At 39.4% G+C, this 7,161-nt stretch overlaps 1 protein-coding gene across 4 annotated transcripts in view; it reads left to right on the top strand.

Moving 5' to 3' along the window:
* ENTPD5 (ectonucleoside triphosphate diphosphohydrolase 5) overlaps window positions 1-7,161 on the top strand; it is a 45,193-nt gene that overhangs the window by 4,220 nt on the left and 33,812 nt on the right. For all 4 annotated transcript variants that reach the window (XM_025041965.1, XM_025041967.1, XM_025041966.1 and 1 more), the window contains exon 3: window positions 6,592-6,652. The gene's annotated coding sequence lies outside the window, so the exon portion shown is untranslated. The remainder of the gene's footprint in view (window positions 1-6,591; window positions 6,653-7,161) is intronic.

Below are 7,161 nucleotides of genomic sequence, written 5' to 3'. Positions count from 1 at the left end.
TGTTAAGATTCAGCAAGCAATCCACAGATGCTGTGCTTATAGCTGCCTCGAAAGGCCACGCCAGAAACCGAGGCCAGCTGGCTCCAGTGTGAGGCTAGGCGCTGCTCAGCAAGGAGCATCTGACTCACTGAGGATAAACCTGGTTGTGGCTTGGGTGGGGCCATGAGTTGGGGGAAGTGGAGTTTCAGAGAATCTTATGGGCGGAGCAACCTCTGTTATCCAGTCTGATGACCTCACGGCAATGGTGACACTGTGTCCACGCACTGGTAGTGGGCAGGGCTCAACAGGGAACGATGGATACTGCCAGCATTCTGTACAGAGCGAGTCTCCCTTCGGCCCTCACTCTGACAGTGTCTCCTTGTAAGTCCCTGGTGCCCCCTTTGCGCAGCCCAATCGGCACTGGTGTTCAGAACGAGCAGGTCTGTCACCGCGAAAATCTGCTCGAGGACGCAGCCTCTTTAAGAGGCATCTGCTGCTGCCGCAGCCTCTGTCTCAGCTGCTCAAGAGTGGGTTGCCCCACGTCCTCGCCCCATCTTACTTTCTGCCGTTGCAGGGTGCTTTCTTGGATTTCTCCCTAATTATATGCCTTATTCATCAAGATCCCAGGCAGTTTTTCCTTGCTGCTGCTCCTTGTTTCCGTCACAACTTTGATTTGGTCGCCAGAGGGATGAACAGAGCCTCTGTCATCTACCCCATTTTGGTTCTTCTCCTATATTACTTTTTATTGCATATGTGCAAATATAGAATTCTATTAAATAGGTGTTATCTTGTGATATTATAACTAGTTTAAATCCTTGCAGGAATGAGAAATCCTGGAGATCAAGGATTTATTCTCATCAATTTTTAAATCAGTTTTTTTAAACGTTTACTGTTTTATTTATATACAAAATGTTTTGCCTGTTAATTATTACCTATTGCCATTTTATTTGCAACATATCCAATTTTTATTAGTTGTCGTTCTGACTAAGCCATTACGCAGGACTGAAAGTTCTCTAAAAAACATTATATACCCACATTTCAGGCCAGCTTATCTGTACTTTCATGGATCTGTCAAATGTTCATTTAAGAAATGTTTAGTGAGTACCCGCTGAATACCAGGCTCTCCTATAGCTTGAGGGGTACAATGGGGGACAAGATAGGATCCTTGCTTTAAAGTGGCTTATAGTCAGGCGTATAGAGTTTGAGTTTGTATCTTTCATTGTAGACAATGAGAAATAGATGAAAGTTTTGAAGAGTGATGTGATTTATGTATTCATTAATTCATTCAGCAAACATTAATTAAACATGTTATATTCCAAGTTTAAAGATGAATGAATCCCTGCAATAATATGGGTTACAATCTAGTGGGAAAATGATGAAAACAGCATTTTAGGATGACAGTAGTGTATAGATTTGAGAATAGATACATTGGTGATGAGAAGACCAGTTCAGAGTTTCATAGCAGTCCAAGTCAAGTAATAAAGGTTGGAATCTAGATTCAGGGAACTAGGAGAAAAAAAAGAGAAAGATATGGGAAAGACATTGCAAAGGAAAAATCACCAGTCCTTCATAACAGATTGAAATATAGATGGCAGGAGAGGGGAGAATTCACAGATGGTGAAGATTTTGAGTTGTTGATTAGGAAATGTGTGGTGCCACTAGTAGAAACAGCAAATTAAAGGGGAATCCATTTAACCCTCTCTGTGTGTATGGGGCAGAGATGCCGAAGAAGGGGGATGTTTGGAGATGCCAGTTTGAAGTGTCTCCTGTTTGAAGTGTTTTTAAAAGGGAAAGTTAATGGAAGTGTTGTCAAGATTGCAAGCCTTGGGGTAGGTACCGCTCATTCTATCCTAGGATTCCAAATATCTGGAGAAGGGCTTTTTTTAAACTTTAAAAATATTTTTAAATTTTTCAATTATAGTTGATATATAGTATTATACTAGCTTGAAGTATACAACATAGTGCCTAGATATATAACTTACAAAGTGATCACTCCAATAAGTATAGTACTAATCAATGTTATTGACTATATTCCCTAAGTTGTGCTTTACATTCCTGTGACCGTTTTTATAATTGGCAGTTTGCACATCTTAATCTCTTCCACTTTTTCATTCATCTCCCAATACCTCTCCCATTTGGTAACCATCATAATGTTCTCTGTATCTATGAGTTTGTTTCTGGTTTGTTTATTTTGTTTTTTGGATTCCACGTATAGGTGAAATCATATGGTATTTGTCTTATTTCACTTAGCCTAATACCCTCTAGGTCCATCCATGTTGTCAAGATTTCATTTTTTTTTTTTTATGGCTGAATAATATTCCATTGTGTATATGTACTACCTCTTTTTTATTCATCTATCAGTGGACACTTAGGTTGCTTCCATTTCTTGGCTGTTGTAAATAATGCTACAATGAACATGGGATGCATGTCTTTTCAAATTAGTGTTTTGGATTTCTTTAGATAAGTACTAATAAGTGGAATTGCTAGGTTCTTCTTGTCTCTTGTTTTAAGTCTATTTTGATTGATATAAGTATTGCTACCCCAGCTTTTTGTTAATTTTTATTTACATGAAATATCTTTTTCCATCCTTTTACTTTCAGTCAGTGTGTCTTTTGATCTGAATTAAGTCTCTTGTAGACAGCATATGTATGGGTCTTGTTTTCTTATCCATTTAGCCACACTATGTCTTTTCACTGGAGCATTTAATCTACTTACATTTAAAGGAATTATTGATAGGTATATAGTTATTGCCATTTTATTATTCACATTTTTGACCTTTTAAATTTTTATCCTTTTTAAAGAAGTCCTTTTAACATTTCTTGTAAAGTGGATTCTGTGGTGATGAATTTCTTTAGCTTTCTCTAATCTGAGAAGCTGTTGATCTCTCTTTTGATTCTAAATGATAGGTTTGCTGGGTAGAGTAATCTTGGTTGTAGGTTCTTGCTTTTCATCATTTTTAATATTTCCTGCCAATCCTTTCTGGCCTGCAAAGTTTCTATTGAGAAATCAGTCTTACGAGAGCTCCTTTGTAGGCAACTAACTGCTTTTCTCTTGCTTTTAAGATTCTCTTTTTGTCTTTAACCTTTGGCATTTTATTATGATGTATCTTGGTGTGGGCCTCTTTGAGTTCATCTTTTTTGTGACTCTGTACTTCCTGGACTAGTATGTCTATTTCCTTCACCAAGTTAGGAAACATTTCCATCATTATTTCTTCAAATAGGTTTTCAATTCCTTACTCTTTCTTCTCCTTCTGGTACTCCTATGATGTGAATGTTGGTATGCTTGAAGTTATCCCACAGGCCCCTTAAACTATCCTCATATTTTTGAATTCTTATTCTTTTTGCTGTTCTGATTGGATGTTTTCTGCTACCTTTCTTCCAAATTGCTGATTCTATCCTCTACTTCATCTAATCTACTGTTGATTCCTTCTAATGTATTCTTCATTTCAATTATTGTATTCTTCATTTCTGACTGGTTCTTTTTTGTTTTCTATGTCTATTTTGTTTCTGTCTCTTCGTTAAAGTTCTCACTGAGTTCATCTACTCTTCCCCTTATTTCATTGAGCATCCTTACAGGTGTTTTGAACTCTGCATCGGGTAGATTGCTTGTCTCCATTTTATCTAGTTCTATTTTTTTTTAGTATTGTTCTTTCATTCGAGACGTATTTATTTGTCTCCTCATTTTGGCTGACTCCCTATGTTTGTTTCTATGTGTTAGGTAAAGCCACTACATCTTCTGGTCTTGATAGCGTGGCCTTATATAGTTGGTGTTCTGTGGGACCCAATGACACAGTCTTCCTGGTCACCTGAGCAAGGTGCTCCAGGTATATCCCTTGTGTGGGTTGTATATGCTCTCCTTTTGCAGTTGAGCCTTGACTGCTATTGGTACATCAGTGGGAAGGACTGACCCTCAGACTGATTGGCTATGAGGACTGGCCATGACTACAGTGGAGGAGCTGTTATGCAAGGGCAGAACTCACAAAGCAGGATTCGCTTTTGTGGGGCTCTTATGCCTACCGAGTCCACCTTTTGCGTGTGTCATTTGTGGAGGTAGTTGGATGGTGTGCTGGTATGGTCCGAAGCTGGCCACCAGGTGTGTTGCTTCTGGGACCTCTTGGGAGGAGCTTTGGTGCAGGTCCAAGTCAGCCACGGCCTTTGCCCTGCCTGGGGCCATATGGTATGAGCTACAGAATAATCCGCTGATGGTTACAGTTCGTGCTAGGCTTGGTGGTGCCTGGAAGAAGCTAAACTGCAAACTGAAACTGGCTGCTATTACTGCCAGGCTTTAGGCCACTTAGCAAGAGGTACAGGGCAGGCTGAGGCCAGATGCTTCTTATTTAGGGTTTGTGAACCTTTGAAAGAGTTTTAGGAAAGTCCGCAGCATAAGCCAAAACAGGCAGTTTGCATGAAGAAACCACTGGAAGTGGCTTGGATGGGCCCACAAGTTGGGTGGCACAGGGAATCACCAGGGTGGGGGCAAACAATTTGGTCAGGTCGAGAGGGACTCAGACTTGGCTCCCACCTATGCCTATAGGTGGGTGGAGGGAGGGCTCAACAAAAGAACAATGGCTTCTGCCAGCACTTCTTTCAGGAAGAACGCTGCCTCTGCAGCCCTCACCCTGAAGCCAGACAATTCATTTCCTCCCATGTGTCCCTGGCATTTATCTAGCTGCTGGGACTGTTGTCCCAGCACTGGAGCTCAGAGCGAGTGAGTCCGGCAGCAACTAAGTCCTGGCGCGGGGCCCCTTAAGAGAAACACCTGGGTCTCCAGCAGCCCTCCTCTCACTCAGGGTACAATCCATGCTGTTTTTCACATCCAGAAGTTATGGAGATTCTCTACCCAGCACTGGAACCCTAGGGAGCCTGCTCTGGGGCTGTGACCCCTCACTCCCCAGGGGGGACCTCTGCAGCCCAAGATATCCCTCCACATTTTTAACTGCCTCACATGAATGTGGGAACAGCCTGTTCTGCATCTCTGCCCCTTCTGCCTTTCTCAACATGGCTTCTGCTTTATATCCTTAGTTATTGGACTTCTGTTCAGCTAGTCTTCAGGAGGTCATCAGCAATGGTTGTTCTATAGTTTAGTTGTAATTTTGATACGATTATGGAAGGAGACAAGCAGTATTTACTTACTCCACCATCTCGACCTGAAATCCTCTGGAGAAGTGTTTAAGTTGTAGTCAATAAAATGTTAGAAGACCCTTCTTGAAAATGTTTACACTATAGTTAGAATTTATAACACTTTATATTCTCTCTTGAATGTATAATTTTCAGATTTATGTTGCATAGGTAAGTTTAACTTTCTGAGAGAATGGAAGATACTGTATAAACTCATGCTTAAAGACATTTTCTGAGTGTCAGTACTACCCTTCAGAATTTAACTCAGGAAGTAGCACAGGGATGGATTGTTGTCATACTGTTAACTATGTTGAAATAATAGTCCCGATTTTCCTCTTATGACCTTATGTTTGAAATGCTTGGTTCCTTCTGTTTTTAATTTTTTTTTACTGGTACAAGATGTATAACATAAAAATTGCCATTTTAGCCATTCTAAATATATAATTCAGTGGGATGAGTTACATTCACAGTGTTGTACAATCATCATTACTGTTTCCAAAACTTATTTATCACCTCAGACAGAAACTCTGGACCTGTTAAGTAATAGCTCCCATTCTCCATTCCTCCAACCCCTGATGACCTCTAATCTACTTTCTGTCAATTAATTTGCCTATTTGTTATTTTAATATAAGTGAAATCATATAATATTTGTCTTTCTGTGTCTGGCTTCTTTCCCTTAGCATAACATTTTCAGGGTTCACCCACGTCGTATGTATTAGAACTTCATTCCTTTTTATAGATAAATAATATTCTATTATATATATGTGTATATTATTTTGTCTATGTCTGCATTTGTTGGTGGACAGTTGGGTTGTTTCCATCTATGGCTCTTATGAATAATGCTGCCGTGAACTTTGGCATAGAAATATCTGTTTGAGTCGTGTTTTTTTTCTTTTAGTTTTTATAAAAGTTGCCAAACTGGCAACATATGACAGGGAGCAAGATCTCAAATGATCCGAGTCCCTGTTTTCAATTCTTTGGGTATGTACCTAGGACTGGGATTGGCTTGGTCCCTTTTAACCACATCCTCATAAATGTAATACTAAGTGGTTGCTTTTTGTCACACTTGGAACACGCAACTAGTACTTGAGTTCTTCACAGCCTAAAAAAAACCTCACAAAACAAAGTGCATAAACTGCACTTTGTTTGCGGATTAGCTCTTTACTCACTGCCCCTCACCATACATTTACACAAAAATATACACTAGCTTTCAGAGGGAGTGTGATTTGCCTCCTTTTGCTGTTGCTGATTTTATAAACAAGTGATTTTATAAGAGTGGCCGCAGTTGTAGTTTGAATAAAAAGAAAGAGTGGAAGAGGTGAAAAAGTCCAAGAGTACAACTGCCAGTCAGGAAATGAGTTTGGTGATCTGATTTCCAAAGCCTGAACAGATTCAAAACAAATGTGAAAGAGATAACTACATCAAAAATAGGCATACTGACAGAGAAAGGAGAGAACATTGCTCTTATATGAGTATCCATGTCCATTTTCTACAGGTTGAGAGTGACATATTAGTTGAAGGAAACGGGGAAAGCCCAGAAAGGAAAGGAAAAATTGGTAAGTAACCTATATAAAGTAATACTGCACTTTTCCATAGGTCAGATTTCTGCAAATTCTGCTTTCTTATTCTAAGCCGAGAGCTTATAACAAATGGAAAGAAATCTATGAGTCGCTAAAGGAGCTGTCACAAAGTTCACAACCTTTATTCTATTGGAGAGGTCTTCATTTGCATAAATTGACAAAGTGTAATAAATATAGATCTCCGATCCACCTCCCACAAAAGATTTTTTCAAATTAGATAATGGCAGCTTATCAAAGGAGTCAGGCACATAATAATAGCATGATGTCAAATAAAACCAGCTCAAAAATTATGGTAATGGGTCCATTTAGTGGCAGAAGGGCAAATAATCCTATAAACCTGTAGCCCCTGGAGGCATACCAGGTTTACAGAAAAATATAACTGATGATCATAATCAAAACCTTAAACCATAAATGTTACTTTAGAGACATTTTTACAAAACATTGTGAAAATAAAAATGTTAAGGTATTTAGAGGGGAAGCATCTT

This window comes from Pteropus alecto, unplaced genomic scaffold (assembly GCF_000325575.1).
Source record: "Pteropus alecto unplaced genomic scaffold, ASM32557v1 scaffold8, whole genome shotgun sequence".
NCBI lineage: Eukaryota > Metazoa > Chordata > Mammalia > Chiroptera > Pteropodidae > Pteropus > Pteropus alecto.
Note: the sequence above shows the minus strand (reverse complement) of the source record. Positions and strands in the feature narration are given on the sequence as shown.